The sequence below is a fragment of the Triturus cristatus genome, chromosome 4_2, assembly GCF_964204655.1.
Source record: "Triturus cristatus chromosome 4_2, aTriCri1.1, whole genome shotgun sequence".
Lineage (NCBI taxonomy): Eukaryota > Metazoa > Chordata > Amphibia > Caudata > Salamandridae > Triturus > Triturus cristatus.
In genome coordinates, this window is record NC_140586.1 from 949333775 (window position 1) to 949359394 (window position 25620).

The window sequence follows — 25620 nt, forward strand, 5'->3', positions numbered from 1 at the left end:
CTCAGCGGTGGTCCAAATCCTTCTTGGTGATTTCAACCTTCACTGGTCCAACCCCAATTACTCCGCTGTATCCTGCTTGAAATCATTTTTAATTGATCAAGAACCAACGAACACTAAAGGAGAAACTCTAGATCTCGTCATCTCCAAAGAGCACACCATCACCCTAGATTCCTTTACCCCCTGTGACTGGTCTCACCATCATAGCATCCTCTTTTACATTAACAGGGAGGTATTGATGAGGAAAGTTCAACCTTTGAAATCGAAGATATGGAAGAGGGACCTCCGATCAATTGATTCTGACGAACTAGCTGCCCTTGCCGCCCAATCTGATCTGGTCGAGGTGCAATCACTCACCGACGCCTACAATTCGACAATTTTTAACATCACGGATAACATTGCTCCACTCAAACACAAAAATGCCTTAACTAAAATATCCAAACCATGGTATAATGACAACCTAAACAGCTGAATGGTCCTGGCGATTCAATCTTTCCTCAGACCAACTAAAACTCCTTAGAGAAGTCAGGAACCTCTACAATAAACAAATCAGGAGTGCCAAGGCTGACTACTGCAAACACCAACTGGATCAAGCAGCAAACCGCCCCAAGAAGCTGTTCGAATTTGTCAAACAGCAATCAGTCGTTGGTCCAAACCACTCTGAACTTGATAGCTGCCCACCCTCATGCGATGATCTTGCCGCTTTCTTCTCTGAAAAATCAAGACTCGTCTCTGCTGACCTCGCCTCTAAGAAGGCTCTATTGCCTCCCTCAGGTGCTGCCTCCCCCCCTTGACCCCTTGGATAAGGACAAACTGACCACCAAGAACAAGGCGTCGTAGGGTACCTTTACCCCTTTTAGTGAAAATGACATCTACAAGATTCTTCAGAATATCAACCCCTCCAACCACTTCAGCGACCCGTTGCCCCCGGCTATCTTGAAAGAAATAAAGAATGCACTCATCCCCACCTGGACAAGGATAGTAAATGCTTCTCTCTCACAAGGCACAATCCCCAGCTTCCTAAAAGCAGCCCAGGTTTCACCGATTTTAAAAAAACAAAACAAAAAAAAACTAACGCTGACAAATCTGATCTCAATAATTTCCGCCCCATTTCCAAAATCCCCACCCTAGCGAAACTTCTAGAAAAATGTGTTCAATCTCAACTTTGAGATCGCATAGAGAATTTTCAACTCCTAGTCCAGCATCAATCTGGTTTCAGGAAGGGACACAGCACTGAAACGGCTCTCACCCACGTTATGGATGACATTTTAAAAATGCTTGACAAAAACGAATCCTGCCTCCTGATTCTCCTTGACCTTTCCTCCTCTTTCGATATGGTTAATCATGACAACCTTCTATCCATCCTGCAAAATAGAATGGGTTTTGCTGATCAGGTGTTACAATGGTTTTTGTCTTTCCTTCATCACAGATCACAAAAAGTCAAGGCAAACCACTCCCTCTCCCAGCCCTCTCCTGTACTCATGGGGGTCCCTCAAGAGTCCGCCCTATCTCCCATCCTATTCAACCTTTTCCTGGAACCTCTCGCTAACTCATTAAACTCTATGAACATTCTCTTCCACATGTCTGCGGACGGCCCGCAACTCTATTTGAAAATCTCATCCTTGGATATCATCATCTCCCTCAACACTACACTAACGTCTACTCAAAACTGGTTAACTGAGAACCGTCTCCTGCTTAACACTTCCAAAACAGAATTCCTGCTCATCTCCCCATTGATCCAAATCCCCAATATAGACCTACGGCTGAGTCACCTCACTGCTTTCAATTGCACTCCTCATCATTGACTTAGCAAAATCCCTCGGAGTCACCATGGACAAGCACCTGAATATGAAAAATCATATCAGTAATGTATGTAAGGGAGCAAACCATTTGTTGAGGTCAAACCTTTCCCTCCACCAAAGGATTTCAAGCAGGTAGTCCAATCGCTTGTCTTGCCAAGGCTTTACTACGGCTGCGCTACTCTCAGTGGCCTTCCCAAATACGCCCTGGCTCCTCTAAGGTCAACTCTGAACGCAGCGGCTAGACTGGTCACAGGCACCAAAAGATTCGATCATATATCCCCAGTCCTAAAATCTCTTAATTGGCTACCCCACGAAGCTCGAATTCAGTTAAAGATTGCTGTTCTGGCTCACAAAGCCCTTCACCTCAATACTCCCAGTTACCTTGCGCAAAAACTTCAACCATCCTGTGGTTCTAGAGCCTCAAAAAGTGCCACTACCTTTCTCCTGAAACGACTTATCCAGAAAGAAAAAATAACTTGTCACTGAGCCTTCTCCGGCGCTGCACCAAGGATTTGGAACTCTCTTCCACCGGAAGTACGCAGAATATCTTCAACGAAGGCTTTCAAATTGAAAGCTAAACGATTCCTTATGAACAAATTCTTACCCTAAGAGGGATAATTTCACCTGCTAGGATGTTGATACTGCATTTATGTTATTCCTCCCATTCATATTGTACAGTGCTCTGTTATCCCTCGGGATCTTGTTTGCGCTATATAAAACTTTGTAAATAAAATAAATAAAATCTAATAGGTGCCTTCCAATGGGGTTGTCAGATTTAAGGATACACCAGTTCCTTCTGAGGATTTGATATAATTCTGACTCCTTCTCTGTGTAATTTGTGATTAATCTTACAGTATTATCTCCATGAGTCTGTTCTTTTCTTTTATTATGTGCACCTTCTTTATCTACTAGTAGCTGACTGCGTGGTATGGCATCACTTCTTTTCTCTGCTTGGTCTAGAATTCCTTTGCAATAACCTCTCTTGAGAAATCTTCGCCTTGCCTTTGATTTAGCTGTGTTATATTCATTATGGGTAGAGCAATTTCTTTTAATTCTCAAGAGTTCCCCAAACAGGATATTATCAATCACACTTCTTGGGTGATAACTCCCCGCTGGAGAATGGATTTTCCTGCAGTGGGTTTCTGATAGAGTAATATGTAGTGTATTATCTTCCACACACACTCTCAAATCTAAATAGACTACCTGTTTACTGTCAATGCAGCTAGTAAATTTCAAATTGTTTGTTATTATTCAAAGCCCTTATGTAGTCTCCTGCCTCTTTCTAGGTACCCCCCCAGATGATGAATCAATCATCTATATAGCGTGCCCATAAAGCCATAGCGCGGCCTTTGGGGGAGTGGGAGGGGTAGAGCTAGGGCTGGCCTTCAAAATGCTCACACCCTGCAAAGCTCAAGAAGCTGCCATGGCTTAACAAGAGAAACATGAAGAATCTTATCTGAGCCTCTTGTCACCATACAATTCAGAATAAACAGACTCAAGGAAGAAATGTTGCAAAAATGTAACAGACTCCCCCAGTAACCAAAAATGACTCCGCGAGCCTGTCTGCTTTGTGACACTTCTGGAAAGTTAGGGAAGGATTAGCAGAACAAGCTGCTTTTACCCAGAACAGTGAATGAAAGTCTGCGCATAAAAAGCAAGTTACATAGCTATAAATATTTTAGACCAAGAAGGTTTAAAACAATATTGCACTTTGCCATGATTAGAATGTAAAGCATGATAATACAAAACTATATGCAATTCGAGGTTACAATATGAATACTTGACACCCTTCATTTAATTCATTCTGGCCTGAGCGGTCCTGGCAGTCTGGGGGAAGGAGGGCGTCCATGTTTTTTGCAGGGAGGGAGTGGGTTCAAGTTTTGTTACACCACTAACCTGCACATAAAGTTGATACACAAAAAGTTGTGAGCCAGCTCTTGTCACTGTGCCTCTCAGAGAGCCCCCGAACTTGGAAATTAATTATCTGCTAACTGCAGGAACATGAGTTATCCATAGAGCACTGTCAGGGAAAGCCATAAGCAGCAGCTAACTCCCATTGAAGAGTGAGAGGACTGAAAGTACCAATGCCGTCTCGCCTCATACAGGCAGCTTCCTCACCCTCTCTGTAGACCTGCCGCCTGCATCATGAGTCAACAGTTACCCAAGCTCTGCAAAAATTACTGGATCAAAAGGCTCCCTCCCAGGCTTGCCAAAGTTGTTTTCCTTCAGTAATGGAGCGTGTGAGACATACTGTGCTGGACCCTGAACAAGTCTTCAAGGAAGTGTGAGTGCAACGAGGCTGGTGTATTAATTCACCACTTAACTAGTCAGTCTCCTGCCCCTCCATCCTCACTTAAGCCACAATTTGTGACACATTTGCTATTTTAAGGCTTGTAATAACATCACTTTTGTATATTTAAGTCCATACAGATATTGAAAGCAGCAAAACCGCAAGTACTAAAATGCAGAGTACAGGGGGCATGAGCCCTAATAAAAAAATTTAAAAAAGGTTTCAGAGGGGCATGGTCTGCAAATCAGCATAGTCAGTGTGCAGTAATGTCACAGAGAGGGACATTGTAAGTCTATAATGCCTCTCTTTAATGGTAATGAATCATGATTCACGTAATGTCATGATCACACAGGTGGGCGTGAGCGGACCCGCGCAAAGTCCGACAGTGGACAACGCTCAGGAACTACATCGCCCAGGAGGCGCAGCGCCCACGCTCCCCCCGTGACCAGGAGCGCGGCCGAACATAAAAGACGACCCGACGCAAGGGGCGGTGCCAATGATTTCGTATCGACCTGGTTCCAGTCAACGGCCCTCTACCCTGCAGCGTCTGCCTCCGCCTAGTATTCCGAGACTCCGTCAGCCTGAGATTCAAGCCCGAAACTCCCCGCAGTCGGAGAAGTTCCTTCCTCTACAGCATCAGACTACGGTGAGAGAGGTGAGTGATTCCGCCTGCACCCCTCCCGAAGCGCCCACGGATTGTCCGGGCCAACGCCTCCGGAGTGCCCGCACTCCTCCTCTTTTTGCAATGAGAAGTAACGCTAGCGCCTGAGTGGTGCCTTCCGCTCCTTCTCGCAGAGCGAGGAGTAGTACCTTGTGCCCTTTAACTGCAATCCCTCCGTTCTCGGGAGCAGGAGCAACTCCAGTTGTTTCATCCTTCCTTTGTGTTCCATTCCGCACCCTCACGGGAACCGCTATCTCGGCGCTCCTCGGCCCCAAGGATACCTGGGCTTAGAGTAGAAGCGCCGCCGGCGGTTACTGGGTGCTTCCCGATCTCCTTACCTTACTCACAGAAACCTGCATTTCCGGCGCTCCTCGGCCCCACGGATACCTGGGCTTGGAGTGGTAGCTCCCTCATCGGCTCCGGTGAAGCTCAAAAACGCATTGGGCTATCCTCGCCCCGAGCCTAGAGAGAAAGCAAAACCAGAGGCCGGCCCTAGACCTCCCCTGCGAGAGTGTGGCCTCGCAACAGTGCCATCAACTGGGCAGGGACCCCGACAAGGATACCGACCCCCAGCTCAACCCGTCTAGGGAAGAGAGAGAGACCGGTGAAACGGGAAAAAACAGCGGAGAGAACTCTATCCACGGGGAGGGAAAGAATAGTATCTAATACCTCTCCTTGTCTCGTTTCAGGTATCTCTCCCGGCTGACTCCTCCCTTCCTTCCCTCGCCCACCTGTCTCCTGAGCCCGAGGGTCTTTCATACGAATCCGGGCTGGGGACGGATGGGAGGTGGACCCCTCTATAGCATCAGCATCATCCCGAGGAGAAAACCCAGGGTGCGCCACGACACGTAATATAGGCACACACATGAGCAGTGTATGCCCTCCTGTACATAAGTAAGGAAGGCTTAAATGTATTTTGGTACAATGTGAGAGAGTTTTAATGAAACTTGGGGGAATATGTTAACATTAACCTTTATTGGACAGAGCAAGTTTCCAGTGGGTGAAAGCTAAAATATTGTAATGCATGATATAGAATGAATATAGTCCTCTCTGAATCTGATTGGCATATCTATGCATTGCACAGATATTCTAGGCAGTATTCTGTTATTCTTTTCCTTTTGCATGCTAGCGTGCATTACAATTAGCTTATAGCTGCCACTTTTTCAGCTATTTAATTCACTAATGGAGAGCATTTTTATTTTAGTGGCCGTGAATACTCTCTATCTCAGTGCGGCCCTGATAGTTGGCAGCCCACTAGCGATTCCTTTGATATTCACTAAATACCAGGCAGTTTGGGTATACCTGCTACTTGCTACCAAATGGGTGTTAGGACACATAAAGACCTGGAAAAATGAAATTCGATGTGTTTTCACTAGAATAATTAGGCTGATTGTTGGTGTCTCATCATTTCCATTTGTTTCAGTTGGCGATTTTTAATATTTACAATTTCAATTTTTTTTAGACTCTCATGCAGATGTGCAACAGGAAGTTTTTGGCACATGAAGTAATGGTAGATGGTGTAGCACCCAGGATAATGTGTTGCATGGCTACTTATAGGGTCCCAAAAGCGAGACCTATTGGCTATGTCAAAGCTTGTTTTCAGTCATTCCACTAGATTCATTTATTTACTTCTGCTCTTCCATAGGAAAAGCATTTTTTGTTTTGCCAATAACTTTGGGACCGATGTATGAATCTCCACGAAACTTTCCAAAAAGGTCCTCCTTTTTGACTAGTTTTTGCATAGAAAGTTGGGGGATGATCCATCAGGCGATGGCCGAGAAAAAAGGGGGGTCCCAAAATGAAAAATCTCCATGCATTTTCTATAGACTTCTATATAAACTGCTGAATGGAATTGCCTTAAGTTCGGCAGAAAGCTAGACCATGGTCCGCAAATTGTACTTTTCGTGGTTTGCTGGAAATCTGTTCAGTAGTTTTTGTGAAATTATGGCTGTAAAATAATTATATATCTGGACTGTTGGGAGGAGCAGTTTAAAAATGAAGTTTTCTGATTGACCCAACAAACCTTTCCTTGTGCTATCTCGTTCCCACGGGAGTCAGACTCCTGCAAGAGCGAGCACTGTGATTGGTTACCAGCAACATGAGAAAAATGTTGCTGGCAGCCATTGCAGGAGTGAGGAACTTAGTAACCTGCCCTGAAGTAATATAACGGGTTAGGACAATAAAAAAAAGTAGTTATAAAATCCCTCGAGACTCGTGGTAGCAGGAAAAAGAAAACACAAAATGGTAGCTGGCGACACGTGGATGAGCTCCTGATTTCGCCTCAAGGTGGTGACGCAGTGAAGAGAATTGAGAGTGGAACCGGCAGCAGCCAAGGTAATATAGAGGGACGGCGGGAGCATGGAACTGGGCAAGGTGAGTGTGATGAGAACCTTGACTCCCAAGGCCTATCAATGTGACGCAGAGGCCTAGAACCACAGGAGGACTACTCCCAACAGCGACAGGGTGACACCGGGAAGCGGAGAACCTTGAGAGACACTCGCCATAGGTGGGCCCTGGAAAGGCAGGTCGGCAGAAGGAAGGGAAAATACTTGGGTTAATATAGTCTACAGAACAGGAAGCTACCAGTGGTGGATTAGGGGTTGGTCGGACAGGAAGGATGTAAACACCCTGGACTGGTGAAAGCAGCGTGGAGGAGCGTATTTCAACATATTGCAGGAGGGCCTTCAGACATCCGTGTAGAGGCAACTACAAAGGAAATGGTGAAACCAAAAGGATCTGTGACAACTCAAACAAATAAAATGGATAAATTCACTGCCTCAAAATCAGCAGACATGGGAGCCCAGATTGCAGAAATGGGGGCAGCAGAACCATCACTAACCGCCATCATGGCAGCATTAGCGGACCTAAAAGGATCCCTCAAGCCTAAAATAGACACTGTCACTGTGCAAATAAATCTCTTAAGAGCGGACTACCGGAAAATATCCGAAAAAGTAACAAATGCAGAAGGAAATATCACACAGTTGCAGAATGTCATGCAGAGTCTTGAGGAACACATGCAACACCTCAAGCGACAACAGGACGTGTTAGCAGCAAAACATGAGGTCCAAGAAGGGCGAGTACACCGAAACAACATAAGAGTGTTGGGTGTGCCAGAAGGGATGGAGGGACCCAGTGTGGAACTCTTCCTGGAGGACCTCATCCTAAACCATCTGCGCCCAAAACTGATCTCAAACGTTTTCACCATTGAATGGACACACAGAGCCCACGTACCAAAACGGAGACCAAGAGTGCCCCCCAAATAATAATCGCCAAGATCCTTAATTATAGGGACAGGGACGTGATATTGCAAACGGCAATAACTCATGGAGACCTTAAATACGAGAATGCAACGATCCGCTTTTTCCCAATTTAAACTCCAGGTTCAAAAGTTGCGTTGCAGCCTTGAGGCAGTGAAGAAAGAGCTGCAAGCCAAGGATATAAAATACATGATGTTCTACCCGGCACAGATGCAAATAATGGCAGAGGGGAAGTCTTGGCACTTCTGCAAGCCGCAAGAGGCTTGGGACTGGATGAAAGGATGGTGAATAGTGAAGCAGAAGACTGCAAAAGTCAAGGCCCAGCAGATGCCCCCGGGCTCGTGGGAAGCCGACAGAGAGGCGAGAACCGGCCTGGTGGAGAATGGCGTTGAGTGACTACGCGGGAAACAAGACTGGCTATAGGATGCGTCGCCTGCGCAAAGGTTCCGAACAGGGAGCAGCGAGGAATGGACTTCACTCCAGTGGCCTTGCAGTTAGTGGGTTGGTCGGGGGGACCCTAGGGTGGGTGGGGAGCAACAAAATATAGATGATAATAGGAAGAGATATTTTAACCAAGACACTGTGCAATGAAACAAAACTTAATAAGTTACAATGGGCTGGAAACGCAGGCGAGAATGGAGCAGATGAGAGACTCCAGCCTACCCTAGCATTTAGCAAGTTCTATGGGGCGACAGGCTCTCTGCCAGTTGAGGAGGAGGGTAGTTTTAGACCGGTCAAGCAGGGAAGCAGGGTGGGGGGTGCAAGTTAGAGGGATAGAAACCCATCAAGTGGGTGTGATTGTTACAGTAGTTATTATTTTTATGCTCGGAGCTAAGAAACACAGTAATACAGGAGGGCACATCGATGAGAGCTGTCAGACACATGAAACGATTCCATGGAGGTGGACACAGGGCGCTGAGGAGATGCACTTCACCAGCTGGGGGCGCGAGGGGTTGAGAGTTCTCACCTACCATAACATGACCAACTCTCCATGATGGCACTTACAATTTTGATCTGGAATGTCAATGGTTTGTGTAGTAAGGTGAAGCGAACACTGGTGCTCCTCTACCTTCATAGGCATGGGCCAGGCGTGGTGCTGCTCCAGGAGACCCACCTAAGAGGCAATCACTGAAAAGCAATAGATAGATATGGGTACAAGTTGCACATGCACGCTGGGTATACCTCAGGCTCAAGGGGAGCAGGGATTCTAATTAAGGCATCCGTCTCACTGATAGTGAATAGGTGTTGGCTCGACAAGCTAGGACAGTATGCAGCAATCACAGGCACTTGGGAAGGGAAAACTCTGAACCTTTGCTCAGTATATATTCCTCCGAGGCTGCATAGTGATACCCTTACACTGCTGGGAAACACCATACTTGAGTTGCCCATAGGCATGCACATTCTTGGGGGTGATATGAATGCAGTCATGGACCTGCAGTTAAATAGACTGACAGAGGCAATGGGGACACTCTGAAGTGAACCACTACAGGGATTTATAGCAGCGATGGCATGATTGACCAGTGGTGGGCTCATAATCCATCGAGTCGGCAGTACACACATACCGCCGCGGCACATAAAAGCCACTCCAGACTAGACTACATCTTCACATTCACATCACAGGTGGGACAGTTTTGGGAGACCACACAAAGCACGTGCTATATCCGACCACTCCCCAGTCACAGTGCAGTTAAAGGGTCCAACGAGAAACACTACACTGCCATGGCACTTCAAAAACAAGCAGTTTGTGCAAAATGTAAAGATACATACTACACAATACTTTCAAGATGATGAGGGCTCGCTGGAATCGGCCTCCACTTTGTGGGAGGCTTACAAGACCGTGATCAGAGGATACGCCCAGGCACAAATAGGGAGTCATAGAAAAGAACAAAATAGAGAAGCTGAAAAACTTGAACTGTACAAGAGTGTAGCAAGTAAAGTTGCTCCCCACCTTTTAAATATGAACCTTGAGTCAAGGGAAAAAGGGGGACTCCCCCTGGACCACCGCACAGCCACGATAGTGGTGATCCCCAAAAAAGGTAAATCGCCAGTCGAGTGTGGGTCGTATAGGCCGATATCCTTGCTAACCACAGAGTCAAAGGTGCCGGTGAAGATACTAGTAACCAGACTACGGGCGGTCAATTCCACAGTGGTCCATCCGGATCAGTCCGGGTTTATGCCTCATAGGGGCACACGGATCAACCTTCGAAAGCTACACTGGACCAAACAGAAACAAGATGAGGAGGTGGTGCTCCTTTCATTGGATGCCCAAATGGCATTCGATAGTATTGAATGGCAATTCATATTTGCCACCCTGGAAAGGTTAGGCTTTGGACCCAACTTCTGTGAAACTCCTTTAATAAGACCCCCCGGCAAGGATGAGAGTTAACGGATAGGTGTCTCGCTTCTTCCCGCTAGTAAGGGTACGTGTCTGCTCTCGACGATGATCTTTGCCCTGGCATTGGAGCCCTTAGCCACATTTGCCCGTAACCACCCAGTAATACAAGGAGTTCCAGGAGGGGGAGACTGGGAGGACAGAATATCCTTATACACTGATGACATACTCCTCTACCTGGTCCACCCATATAGGTCAGTGCATAGGGTGCTCCATATATTCCAATTATTCAGTAGTTATTCGAGATACACAATAAATTGGACTAAGTGCCTCATCTTCAAATTGGCGGGTACGGTCCCTCGAGGATTGGTAGATACCACCCCACTAATAGTTAAAACAACGTTCACATACTTGCGTATTCAGATATCCACAGAGGAAGATTTCCCATCAGACAGTTTAGATCCCCAAATAACAGCTGCTGGGCAACGACGTGGAACACGGGAGGAAACTACCGGTGTCCGATGGGTAGAGCGGTCATTTTCAAAATGACGTCACTGCCCAGGTTACTATATGTTTTACAGAATACCCCATACAAGATACCCAAGAGTTGTTGCAAGATATAGTGAGCTGCAAAAAATCCTCTGGGATGAAGGCAATTCTGGAATAGCTCTCTGTAAGCTCCAAAGGAGAGTTTATGAAGGAGGGCAAATACTACTGGGCCTCACAGTTCACGGTGGTGAATGACTGGGCATTTACTGATCGTGGAGACCCAGCCTTCAGGGCAGACCACTGGGCTGTGGGGGAAAGGGGATATCTAGCGGCGCTGTACTGCAGAGGTAGGGAAAAACGCCTTCCCCCACATACAGAGACGGCGGTTCGAATTTGGAGGGAAGTGTCAAAACACACTGGTTGGGAGAGGAAATTAACAGGAAGATCTCCACTGTGGGATAGCGATCAGTTGGCAGAGGTGAGGGCCCTGAGAGGGACCTTTAAAAATGGGAATTGCATGGAATCGAAAGGTTGGAAGACCTATGGTGAGGACAGAAACCGCTTACTTTCGAAGAGCTAAAAAGTGAATATGAAAAGGTTGACGCTAAAGGATATAAACAAATGCGACTAAGTCACGCCCTACACCAATATCTTACAGAGGGAGAGATCCTACCTGATTACTCGCCCCTGGAAGATAGACTATTGATGGACCCAATGGTAGTAAAGACCACCTCATTGACATACAAGAAAATAATGTGCATGTCTCCTAACCCGGTAGACCCCTTGAGGGTGGCCTGGGAAGGAGAAGTAGGCCTGTTAGAGATAACGACTGGGAAGAGGCAGCACAGAACCCACGGGAGGTAGCCATAAGGGCCAGATTCCGTTTGATTCAACTACGTATACTCCACAGGTCATATGCCTCTATAACACTACTGCATCGACTGGGAAATGGTATGTCTAAATATTGTGCTAGGGAATGTGGTGAAATTGGCTCCTTCTTTCATATCATTTGGGAATGTAAATACAACAGTGACTTTTGTAAGGCGGTGACGAGAGTTATGTCTGAGGTCACTGGGATTGAAATTCCAACCGAGCCAAGATGGCTGCTATTGTGTGTTACTGGGGTGGGAAAATGGACCAAACATGCGGCTATATGGTTGGAAGTAGCTGTGATGGTGGCAAAACGCGATATAGCCAGGATGTGGGGAGTGAGACAAACATTTTATTGGAATGGCAAAATGACTTGGACTGGTTCTCTGGGGCCGAGAAGGTGATATGTAATGCCAGAGGGTGTCCATATAGATGGGGAAAAATCTGCGGTTGCTGGAAGACACATAGGTGTTTCTGAAAGGGGTGTGGGAAGGCGGGGTAGGATAGTGGATTATAAGTAGCCTTGGATCTCGGCAGCTGTGGGATCTCCAGGTTGCATGAGAAGGAAATCTACCTGAGAAGTAAGAGATTTCAGTATTGGAACATGTATAATCATTGTCCTATGTGTGCAAGACTTATTCTGAGCATTTATTTAATTAAAAGAGTTTTTAAAAACAAATGGTAGCTGGGTCGCATTTATTTACTATAATCCCTGGGGATCCCTCCCCCGGAGCTGTGTTCATAAAGTGGAGGATTATGTGCGGCCGACCCTCCGAACCATCTGAGGCCTCGGGAAGCCCACCCGATAGTCTGAAATTGTTGAAAATGGGGATTGGAGCTGTTCAGCCACCCCCCAACCTCCAAACCTGAAAAGGCACCTGCTTTTGTCCTATCAGACATCTGTGTCTGGATTTATTGGGGGTACAGTGTCTGCCTCAAACAGTATTTTAGGGTTAGATGTGGAAGGACACTAGCACTGCCATAGTACATGCCCCCTGGACACCCTCATCTCTCAAAGGCCAGGTTTAGAGTCTTTAGAGACGTTTGTCTTCTTAAAAATGCTTAAAGTGCCGGGGAACTTTTACTCCATTGGTTTGGGCATGCTTAGGAGTCATTCCCACGTAATAGCCTGTGCCGGCATAAATGTGGCATCTGCAGGCACCCACTTCAGAACACTCCTAGACCTGAGGAAGAGCAGAAGAGGACAGGACCTCCTGTCTGTGATCCGAAAAAAGCCCTGAAGGACTGGATCTGCTCCCTCTTGTACTCTGGACTAAGATGTTGACTCATAGGGTCATACGGCTGACCTCTTGTTCAACCTACAAGGATACAGAACACTAAAAAGGCCTTTGCTGCAACTGTCCTGCTGACCAGTAGCATGGACTGGACTGGACCTTGCTGTTGGTCCTTGACTGAGCCCATATGAGGCTCTAAGCGCTTCCCCGGAGGTCCTGGGTGGCTATAGAAGTGCATTCCTATTATGGAAGAAGACTTAAAGGACTAAAGTCAAAAGGTAAAATCTGTGACCAGCACAAACCTGGTTGGTGTATCCGACCTGACTTCCATCGCGGTCACTAACAATTTATGCCTAGGTTTTCCGCAACAATGGAGTCTCATTGGCACCCTGTGATTCTTGGCACTATCGCTACTTAAAGCGTTACAGTTCATATCTCAGATTCCGCTTATTGGGTTTTGTCATTTTAGTGTCATTTTGTTCATTACATTTTACTTTTTTTTTCTATTTCGGTTTAGGTTTATTATTGTTTTGCATTTTTACTTTTACTGTTTTGGTTTCTGCATAAATATTTTACATATTCCTCTACGTTAATCCTGCCTGTTCCGTTCCTTAGGTACCAGGGGGTTGTGATTTTTCCTCTTTCACCACAAATAATAATTCAATTTCTTGCAAATAGGCAGTTGATAATCTACCAGGGTTGAAGCAATTGGAATATGGGACGAGTATCGTGCGGCAACAGAACTTCTAAAAAAAATTCAGTTTGGAGATTAACCAAGCATCACGCTTGAATGTCACAACTTTTTAAAACCAGGTATGGCGGAATATATTGCAGCTCTTTGCATTTTGACCGCCCCAAGCAAATTTGAGAACAGAGTGGATGTATATAGCAGAGACGAGCCTGTGTTTAACTTTTTCTCTAAGAAGTTGCAGGAATGATTACTGAGCTGCAGGAACCCAACTCTCCCCGAGAGGTGAATATTCCTAAAAGCATAGAGCGCTCCACGCTTTCATCTAAGACACTGACCTCTGAGGAGGGCGCATCACCAGTGAGTCGCATTCTTGGGACTGCTCTGGGTCGTTATGTGAACTCCAGAGACAGAACAAATGGGAATTGGGCTCAGAAAGCTCATCTTGGCAGTTGTTACAGGTGTGGGTTCAAAGCACACTTGAGAAGCAATGGGAAATACCAGGATCAAGGAAAATGTTGCAGTGTTGGGGCATTTTCAAGCAGCGTGAGTGTATGCACTACTGTAAAAGTTGGCACAATTGATGTTAATATGAAGAATGTCCCCAGAGGGAATAACTTAGTTTTAGAAATTGATTCCATAGTTCGTTCCACCTTCAAGCGACAGGTAAAGTGTCCCTTGTGTATGGTTCATGCTGGTACGGTGTCATTAAATGGAATGGCGGATTCAGGACTACCCATCAAGATTTTGTGTGATGTAGCCTGTGAGAAACAGCTGACCAACTCCAATATAAATCCCAAAGCCTTAGGTGAGCAGGATATCGATATATCCTGGATTACTTTGTTAGTCTGATGGAATACTTGGGTAAAAAGATTCCCTCAAAAATGTATGTAGCAGTCAATGGAAGGTAAGGGATGGGATGGCAGAATCAGACTAAGTTGGGCATCGCTATGAGGCCTGGTTCTGATGATCCAGCGGTGTTGAGTGACATGCCCGTATCTAATGTAGATTTTGATGCCAATGACATTAAGAAAACTTTACTTCATTCTCCTGTTGTTTACCGAGAGGGAGCAGTGAATGGTTTGAGCATTGTTATCAAACTTAAAGCTCAGGCAATACCTCTCTTTCATAGAGTGCGCTCTGTTTTTCTGAGGGTACGGAGTGAGCTTACTGCCTCATAAATGATTTATGATGTCACCAATTCCTCTAAATGGTTTCACCAGTTTTTATTGTCCAGAAGAGGTCTGGGGGCATGCATCATTTGAAGTTCACAAACCACAGCCCTTTGGTTTGAAACCTTAATGCTAATGGTGTCAGAAAGGCCCCTGTAATGTTGCTAAGGCTGTCTTTTAAATTACAACTTTGGCATCAATTTAGTACACAGAGACAGAAACTACAGGGCTGGCTGCTTATCTAGAAAGCCATTTTTGGGTAGTTTGGGTGACGAGGATTTGGATGTTTATGAATGTTTGTGGTAGCGGTGTTAGATGCTGACCATCATGCTGCTTGTGCTGACCCAGGAGTGGTGCAAGTTAACAAGGACATCACAGAAGGTCTCCCCTGGGACTGGTGCTTAAGTGCTGAGATGTTTGGGTGTGCTCAAGTGGCGGCAGAGCTAACTGTGGCTCTGGGTATGGTTATGAGACGCGATTCTTTTGTTCCACTTGGTAAGCCGAGACCGTACTTGTTGAATATTCACCCAATGTGAGTGGTGATATCCTAATTGCTGGTCTGCCTGAAGTTATGATGCTGCTGACAGTAGCGTGTCTCCTAAAAGCGATGGCGCGACTGGTGGAACTATAAAGCTAAATAAGAAAAAGTTATCTTCCGACGCCGCAGTCTTCGTGATTGAGACCAGTAACACTGAAGACCCTGAGACTCACAGCAGTAATTTCTCCTTTCAGAGCGTTATTGCTGCAGATGGAGTGAAGCCAAGAAGTAAGCACATTACTACGGTATCAACAAAATTTAATATTTTTCATTTGTATTAACTGTTCCTCTTTTGCCGCATTTGGAAATGCATTTTCTAGTTTTGTTGCTTTTTGTTTAGTTTTTTATCATAGGCTGTTACCATTGGTTTAAAGGGAAAGATGTTGTAGTGTGTGACCTTAATGCTGCAGTTTGCATTTCATTACCATCATTTGCTTATCCTGGAAATTCTCCAGTGTGTAGGAGGTTTGCTGTTCCAGAATTCTTTCTTCAGCTTCTGGGCAGTTGTCGCTCTGTGGCGATCTGTGGTCCTGTTTCTCTGCTCTTCTTGTAGTAGCTCCTATCAGAGCTTCATCCTCCCGCCAACGATAATAAGATGCCAGGCATCACCCAGCACACAACACAGTCCATGATGGCTACGTCTGTCTGCTCGGTGCAGTTAGAGCGAGGATAAAGGTCTCCGGATCTATCCGGCTGTGACTGTAACCTAAGGGCTTAAGATAAAATGAAGAGCTTACCTACTTCCAGAGTGGCTCAAGACTGCTGTGTGCAGACCCCGCAGCTGGCAGCACCCTGGAGTATGTATGTATAGATCAGATTATGTTGGAAGAAGCCTGCAATATAGTGGCAGGCAGCACCCTGCCACCAAGTAGGATTTCTCATAGTATTTTATTTCCTGGCACATTAATGGTGATAGTCTTTTAACTGGCAGAAGAACAACACTGACCATACGTTTTCCTGGCACTGTCTTTAAAATGACTTACACATTAGGAATGGCATTTTGTTCTGCTGGAATAATAACACAAGTTATCTTGCACTCTGCTATGGTGTTGCATAGATTGTTGGCTGCAATGCATTCCATGTTTCATTCAAACATGCTTTCTACAGGGCACATACATGATTTGCTGCTGTAGAGAAATAATACTCCTGTGTACTGCGGCAGACTCAGAAATATTGAAAAACGTCATGATTTCTCTTTCAGCACTTACTGTAAACCCTTTCACTTTTTGACTCAATCATTTGGCAGAAACATAACTTTGTACCATTAAAATAGTTGTGAGGGGGAACATTCATGTGGGGTTAGGACTGTCTCGACCAGAGTGCTTGCTGACTTGGAGGAGTATGGAGTTGACCGCCTTGCCAGGTTAGTTGTGGAACCAAGCCAGCGATGCTTTGCTGCTGGCTCTTTTGCCCTGATAGCTGGTCAACAGTTTGAGGAGGAGGAGGTGAAGAGCTGGCTAAGTGTGCCATGAGGCTGGCATTTCAGTCCATCCCTGAGAAGTGAGCTTTGAGTCGATGTAGTGTTCCTCTTATGCCACGTGCAATTCATCCTCTCCAAAGCCTCAAGAATTCCTGGGTGTGAAGGGCGGCTGATTCTGATTGGGTGCTTGATGGTTTACCAGAAACTCATGTTCTTGATTGTTCATGTTTGTCAGTAGTTAAACTCGCCCAGGGGTTTTATCTCTTCAGTGACACAAGCTGCAATAAAGGTTTCTTTGTCGTTGCAAAAAAATATGAATGGCCGATGAGCCTCTGTCTGTCAAAGAATGGAATGGCTGGGGAACTGTCATTCATCTCACTGCTAAAGCAGAGCAGTGTCATGCTTCATCAGTCAGGCCTCTGATTTTGACCAACATTGCTTGGAACACTGGGACTTTAGAGCCCATCCTTTTAATGAGAAAAACAAAACTACAAGTCCCATAAGCAATAGTGGTGGAAGGTGTCACGCATGACCTTGGGCAACATCAAATTCAGCACATCCAGTTCCATTTTTTAAGTTTTTGACACAATATTGAATTTATAACCTTTGTTTTTTTATGGTCATGAGTCACCAGAATACTAAAAACGTGTCTTTTATCTTTCAAGGTAATTTTAGTAATGGTCACCAGCTTGGAGGCTCTGTTAATTCTTCAGTATTTGTCATTGATCTCCACAAGTGGCTGGTTTGGATCTGCCCCCTGCATCGTTCCCAATAACTCGCACAGGTAAGGACCTTGTAGCAGCAACATGATAACCCGATACTCGTCTGTAAGAAGTGCGCTCTGAGGCAGGTATCCGATCATTTTTGTGAAACAAGCAAGCGCCAATATCTGCTATGTACATTTGTTAAAATAAAACACAATCAAATCACCGTATTCTGTTCCGAAGGTTCAGTCCCAGAGACATTATCTGTAACTGAACGCAGACACCCTAGGAAGCATGTGCTTTTCAGACAAGTTGCGTTCAATCACCTGAAGGTGACATGCTTCATCATTGGGCTATACTCCTCACCAGGCCGGCGCTACAATGCCTGGCGGGCACCACAAGAGGGCACTTTGTCAGAGATCTTTTAATAAGTAGGCCGGATGAGCATAGTAGGACAGAGGATGTTGTGTCATAAGATGTGAGATTGGTGAAAGTCTGAATATAAGATCAACTATCGACCAGTTGCCGCATTATAGTTAATGTGATCTTCCTGGTCCATGTTGAGATTAAAAACAGTGGCAGAGAAATTGAGGACCTAATGGCCCTTATCACTGTGTGAAAGTATCGATCACCTATGGACCTGCTGGTAAGCTGGGGTCTATACTTCAGGTCAACTTTTTTCATGCCTTGTGTAGTCATGGAGCAATCTGTTGGCATTTCATCAGGACCAAATATGGGAAAACGGGTAAATGTGATCTAATCTTCTCCACAGCGTGAGGAGCTCTGTAACTCAAATCCCTGCACCATGCATAGGTGATAAGGTGCCTATTAACATCTTACTACCACAGGTGAGCACTGCCTAACAGAGTGCACTAGATACGGTAACCCTCCTGAAATTCAGGAAATTTTCACTTATCCAATCGTCATCTCTTGTCATATGTAAAATAAGACACAACACACCGGGAGGACAACAAATCTATCATACATTTAATGCAAAAATAGCAAAAGGCCAAGCAAACTAACAAGTGACAATTGTCTTTGTAGTGGCCGAGAGCATCCACCCTCAAGCAAGTTGGAGTAAATAATGCTAATGCTACACAATGTAGTTTTTATACACTTTTCTCCTAATACAAGTCAACGAAACATGAACACGTGATAGAAACAGTTACTGAAACGACACTAATGAGTAGGAGGCAGGATCTTCTCTCGAGAGGAATGTGAGGAGTCTGTGAGGTGCAGATAAAAGATAGACAGACAAGCTGCAGAATTCACTGTTTCTGGAAATAACACTTCTGTTTGTCAATATTCAATTTACTACAAGATGCAGGAAAGTGTGCAGATGGACAGCACTAAATAAAATGGTTCTGAGCCCTAATAGAATAATGTAACTTTGCAGGCATATTAAGGCAAACAGACACATCAAATTAATATAAGAATATTGTAATTTGGTAATGTAATATATCAATGCACGTTATGGCATTCATGTGTAAACAATTATCGGCATTAAATAAACCAGTATATCCAGTTATGCTTTCTTAATTCCTTCTTCCCAGTGGCCACCACTGCTGCTATCCAGCTGTATTCGGCAGTGCTTCTTGTGACCTGGAATCCTGCATATAATCAGTACCAAAGGTCATCAATGCTTCTAGCCAACTCCGGTCACTGGTGCCACTCGCACCCCCACCACCCTTGGGCCTGTTATTCTTTGAGCCTGCTCTAGTCAGTAGTGGCCCCTTGGACATGTATGTAAGCCTACTAGCCAGCTCCTGTTAGTACTGGCCCCTGGGACCTGTTATCATTCTAGCCAACTTGAGCCATTACTAGCACCTTGGGACTAGTGATCATACTAACCAGCTTCAGTCAGTATTGGCCCCCTGAGACCTATTATGCTGCTAAGTAACTCCAGTCTGTAGTGACCCCTGTACCTTAAATCCTGCAAATATTCAAAACCAGAGGTCAACTCTGCTGCCAACCAGTTCGAGTCAATATTGACATGCATTGTTACCCTGCTTGTAAGGAAACCCAGAGGCAAGCGTTGTTGCTAGCCAGCTCCAGTCACCAGTGGCCCGTCACATATTATCCTCAATAGGATCAATGCCCAAGGCCTGTGCAGCTGCTAACCTGCTCTAGTCAGTAGTGACCTCCCAGACCTTTTATTCTGCATATAATCAGCAAAGCTTCGGCCCTCATAACACTCACCCTACATCCTTATGGTACATTAGCAATGTAATTTATTTACTTACATCATACGGTAGGTACCGCACTATATCACACGATCCCAAAAACAAAGAAAATCTAAATTTGCCTAACCATTCAGCACTCCAACTTGTCAAAAATGACCAAATCACACCAAGCACTATAGCCTGCCACATCACATGGCACACTCGGCCACATCACATGGCACACTCAGCCACAACATGACCAGATACCACGGCAGGGATTTGGGGCCATTAATCCTCTGTTCGAGGCCTGTGTGCTATAGATGCACATGCTTTGCATACTCCTGCCATCTTGTGTTGGGTCCGGATGTTTGCAAGTTGTTTTTCTTCGAAGAAGTCTTTCCAGTCACGAGGTAAGGTGACTCCTCCTTTCGGTGATAGTGCGCATGGGCATTGACTCCATTGTTAGATTGTTTTTTACCCCAAACGGGTTCGTATGTGTATTGCTGCGCTCCGAAACCGCTCTTCGGGTTCCCCTAAGTGCGCAGTCCACTCTACCCTCAACGGTATTGTTTCAGTACGCGTTTCCATGTTCTCCGTGTTTCAAATCGATCGTCAAACTCTCCATTTTTGATCGAAAACCTCATGGGCAACCGTCAGGCCTTGCTGCGTATGGCCAGCCATCTGCAAATGGAACGGACTCCATTCCATTTCTGTCCTGGGTACCACGCCAAGTACCCTCGCACCGACCTACATCATGTTTGTACCTTGTGCATCTCTCCGGAGCACAAGGAGGAAGACTGCGATGCTTGTAAGTCGTTTCGGTCCAAGAGGACTGTACCCGATCATCAGGCTCGATGACGAGAGAGGCAGCATCAAAGCATTCAACACACTCTGGATATCTTCGGGGAAGAATCTGACCAAGACGAGACAGAAGCGTCCGCCGTAGAAGAGACCCATCTTTATGCCAGAGCGCAATCGTTGAGGCATGCTGGGGCAGCCATGTGATTGCAATTCTACGTCATGCCAGTACCATAGGCGACTGACCAAATTTATAGGTTATCTTGTGCGCTTCAGGCATCTAAAGAGGCCTAATAAACAGCATTTGGGTGTCAGCTCAATATTTAGTTGTTTGGCATGCACCATTTCTTCGACAGCTAGTTGCCATAAGGAGTGTATTGCATCGCAGGACCATGGTTAATGTAAGAAATCAGCCACAGTGTTGCAGCGCAAGCATATATCTGGGCAAGACCCGACCATTCAATGAAGGTCTTGTGGCGTTAAGTAGGTTCTTCGCAGAAAATTATAATGTATCAGTCGAAAATGGGCATTACTAGAAACCATGCGTGTTAGTTCACAGGCCCGCTACCAGTCTTGATCTTCCATTGGAATGTCAAAGTCTAAATTCCAGGCCTCTCGGGCCCGTGTGCAGTGTCTACTGTATCGGATCGCATTGTTCTGTAAAGATGCATAATTAGGTGTCTACACGCACCATAGGTTAGCAGTATCTCAAGGGTTTGAGTATGCGGCGGAGCTGTCGGATAGCATGGCCAGGTGTGCTTAGTTGTGTGTGCCAAGCCCGCATGTTGTAAAAATTGCCCCTGGCATAGACCAAAATCTTTGCGGGCATGTTTAAAGGCGATAAGTCTCATCTGGGTACAATTCACCCTATTGCTCGCATCCCCCTCCCTCCATGCCTGGAAGGACATGCTGAGTGCCATCTGCCTGATTGGTTTTAATATCCAGATTGGGAGCTCCCTATGGAATGGTGCGCTCTTAAGTACTCTCACTACAAACCATTGCCATACTCTGGCCGTCTGTCGCACAATATATGGAGTATCTCTCGGTGTAACTGATTCCTCCATTAACAGCTCTGGAAGACAACCAGTGTCCACCATTCTCGCCAAAAGCCGCATTTCCCCACTAGGGACTGTGCTGAGCCATCCAGCTGCATGTTGCAATTGAACGGCATAATATTAGGGGTCCAAATGTGGGACCTCCTATCCCCCGCTGCATATGTCCTGGTCAGTGTGGCCAAAGCCACTCTGCTATGTGTAATGGCCTTGTTGAAAGATTTAACAAGACCATGAAGGGCATGATTGGTGGACTTCCTGAAAAACTCAAAAGAAGATGGGATGTCTTACTTCCATGCCTGCTTTTTGCCTATTGGGAAGGGCCTCAGAAGGGACTGGGGTCCTCCTTATTTTAGCATCTGTTTGGGTTTCCTGTCGGGACCACTGTGCCTTGTGAAGGATTGATTGGAGAAACCTCTTGTTGAACTTTACCAAGATATAGTGGACTATGTGCTTGGCTTTTGCTCCAGGATGTAGGAGTACATGGAAAAAGCAAGCAAAAACGTTGAGGCCAGCCTAGAGCTCCAGAAGCTCTGGTAATGCCAAAAGGCTGCTATGGTTGTCAGGTTCCTCGTTCCGATGTCCCCGGGGCTGTGTTGATGCTCTATGGGGGCCCACCTCTGGATGACCCCAAGTCCGGCTATTGAAACCACGGACTTTTGGGGTGATCGAGCGGGGGAAGGAAAGGGTGGGGACTGCAGGGAGGGAGATCTGTGAAGGCAAAAGAGACAACAGAACACAGCTTAAGACGTTTTGTTTCCAGTTTCTCAATGGGAACCATACACGTTACTTTTAGCAGGATTGTGTTAACGCGAGCTTGCCCTCTCACCTGAAAAGGAAAATACGGTATGCCCGGACATATGGGGGAGAGCTACGGGTCGTGGTCTTTTTGTTGCAGGCACTAATACAAACGACAAGGAAAGGCACACGTGGGGAGAAATGACAGGGATCAACATACAGACACACATACACCATATATCAACGTTGGGGTGCAATACACTTGTTCATTCCATGCCTTCGGCGTTGGGACCAACCCTCTCTCCTGACTCGCACATATGTCTAGGAATATAAACAGAAGAAATCAAAAGTGTGAACCTGGCCACCACGGGGTGCGAATGCACACTGCTAGTGTCTGCCTGGGAACTGAAGTCTGTGAGGCTGGAACACACGTCGCCAACTTCCTACAAGCCTTAAGCTTTCCTAGGCCTCCGATCTGGCGGAAGTTTGCGTGTATCAACCCTCTCGGTCTCGTGTTTCTCAGAACAATGTTCGGGCTTCACACACTGCCTGTCTTGAACAGCAAGGCTTGCCCCCTTAGGTCTAGTATCTACAAATACTTGTTTGCTCCCCTGCATGAGACCAGCCGGTCTCGCCAACAGAGGGGCGCTCCTGGGATTCTCTATGGAGAGCTTGTCTCCGACTAAGATGGGTCGAGCCCCGATGGGAATACTGCCACAGTACTCCTACCTCGGTCACGACGAACCTCCGAATGTCTCGGGCCGCTACCTGGGGAATGAGCTCGTCCGAACCTTCGTCTCTCGGCGTCTCCTTTCTCGTCTCCTGGGTCGAAGAATTATCGTCTCCGTGCTCGGCGACCTCTCGCCTTTTGACGTCTTGTGGTGGGGGCGTGGCGCGCGTTACGTTGCGCACCTCCCGCACTGCCCATCGGGAAGTGTAGTTCCTCGCGCATTTCCTAGTGTTGCGCGAGGATGTGCCGGCGTGCGCTGATGAGTCTGACAATGGTTGAGTTCCAGCCAGGGCAGATGGTGTGGGTTTTGGGGCCTGTGGCTCCTAGGGCTCTGCAAGGTAAGTGGAGTGGACCCTACCCTATCCTAGAAAGAAAAGGGGCGGCCACCTACCTGGTAGACCCTGGCTCTGACAGGAACCCCAAGAGGGTCATCCATGTCAACCGCCTTACACCCTACTATGACATGGCAGATGTGACCATGCTCATGGTTACAGATGAGGATCAGGAAGCAAAGAGTGAACCTGTCCCTGACCTGTCCAACAATCCAAAAGATGGGTCAGTGGAAGGTGTGGTCTTGTCAGACACCCTACCTGCCCATCAGGAGACTGATTGCAGGCAAGCCCTAACTTAGTATGCTGAGCTCTTCTTTTGACCTCTCTCCAGACTAGCTGGTGTATCCATGATGTAGACGCTGATGAAAGACTACCTGTCGAGAATAAAATATACAGGCCGACTGAACATGTGAAAGAGAGAATCAAAGCTGAAGTAAGCATGATGCTGGAATTGGGAGTTCTAAAGCCTTCTGAGAGCCCCTGGACCTGCCCAGTTGTCTTAATCCCCAAGTCTCATGACCAGGATGGTAAGAAAGAAATGAGGTTTTGTGTGGACTATTGGGGCGTGAATGCTGTGACCAAAAGCGATGCATACCAAATTCCATGGGCAGATGAACTTATTGACAGGTTGGGAGCAGCCAAGTATCTGAGTATGTTTGATCTCACATCAGAGTACTGGCAGATAGGTCTGACTCCAGGAGCAAAAGAAATATCTGCATTTTCAACCCCAGATGGGTATTATCAGTACTGTAATGCCCTTTGGTTTGAAAAATGCACCTGCCACTTTTCAAATGTTGGTGAACTAACCTCTTGCTGGATTGGAATCCTTGAGTGCAGCATATCTACACAATATTGCTGTCTTTAGCTCCACCTGGCAGGATCACCTGATCCACCTTAGTAAAGTACCGGAGGCTCTGGGGAGTGCAGGCCTCATTATCAAGGCATGCACGTGCCAGATAGGGCAGGGAAAGGTTGCATACTTGAGTCACCTTGTTAGTGGAGGCCAGGTTCAACCCTTACAACCCAAGATCTAGACCATTCTGGACAGGGTGGCTCCAACTACCCAGACTCAAATGAGGGCCTTCCTTGGCTTCCCTGGTACTATAGGAGGTTTGTGAGGGATTATGGCACCATTGTGGCACCCCTCACAGAACTGACTTTCAAAAGAATGCCCAAAAATAGTGAACTGGGCAGTGAGCTGTCTAAAGGCTTTTGACACGCTGAAGGAAGCAATGTGCTCTGCACCTGTTCTGAAAGCTGCAGAGTATGTCAAGCAATTCATTGTGCAGACTGATGCCTCTGAACATGGTATAGGAGCAGTGCTATCCCAAAAGCATGACCAAGGTCAAGATCAGCCACTGGCTTTCATCAGTAGAAGGCTAATCCCCAGGGAACAGCGTTGAAGTGCCATTTAGATGGACGCCTTTGCTGTGGTTTGGTCCCTTGAGAAGTTTAGGTCAAACCTGTTTGGCTCTCACTTCCTAGTTCAAACTGACTACAGGCCTCTCCGATGGTTAATGCAAATGAAAGGTGAAAATCCCAAAAAGCTAAAGTAGTCCATCTCCCTACAGGGAATAGACTTTGAAGTGAAATATAGACCTGGGACTGCCAATACAGATGGACTTTCCAGGTTGTCCCATTTAGACGATGTTAAATGTTATGTTAAAAATACTTATAAAGCGCGCGTACACCACAAGGTTTCATGGCGCTGGGGACAAGGGAGTCCTGCTGCTAAGTGATTCATTCATAAGCCTGGCAAAAGAGCCAGGTCTTTAAGAGTTTCCAAAATTGAGGATATGATAACATCGATCTAATGTCCTGAGGGAGAGAATTCCAAAATTGAGGGGCCAGGACCGCAAATCTTAGTCCCCCCAATTTCTAGTGTTTAAAGGACGGAGTAGCTAGGGGTTTCAAGTGGGAAGACCTAAGATCCCGAATGTGGATATATCTCTGGACCCGAGTAGATGCATACTCTGGGCAGTTGCCATGGAGCGCTTTAAAGAGAAGGCATCCCAACTTGAATTCACTGCATTCGACTACCAGAAGCCAATGTAACTTTTTCATAAGAGGGGTGACATACTTCATTCTTGGCTGGCGATAGATTAATCTAGCAGCCTGATTTGGCACTACTTGCAGTCTTTTAGATTGATATGCCGGAATGCCAAAGTAAAGAGTTAGCGTAGTCAATGTGAGAGATGACTAAGGCTAAAGCAACTTGGGTAAGAGCTTCAGTAGGGAGAAATCTGCTGTTCTCCAGTAATGGGGTATCTTTCATAGATTCACATGCTTGAATCATTCCCCGTCGTCGAAGTGGCAGTCCCACGGTACATAGAATAGCAATATAGCAATAGCA

General features: G+C 46.2%; 1 protein-coding gene across 4 annotated transcripts in view; it reads left to right on the plus strand.

The window, feature by feature from the left end:
- LOC146839065 (uncharacterized) overlaps positions 1–25620 on the plus strand; it is a 502432-nt gene that overhangs the window by 42702 nt on the left and 434110 nt on the right. For 3 of the 4 annotated variants that reach the window (XR_014960773.1, XR_014960772.1, XR_014960774.1), the window contains exons 2-3: positions 15526–15559; positions 17417–17535. The gene's annotated coding sequence lies outside the window, so the exon portion shown is untranslated. Of the gene's footprint in view, positions 1–15525; positions 15577–17416; positions 17536–25620 lie in introns of all 4 variants that reach the window. The other variant, XR_014960775.1, reaches the window with a different exon arrangement.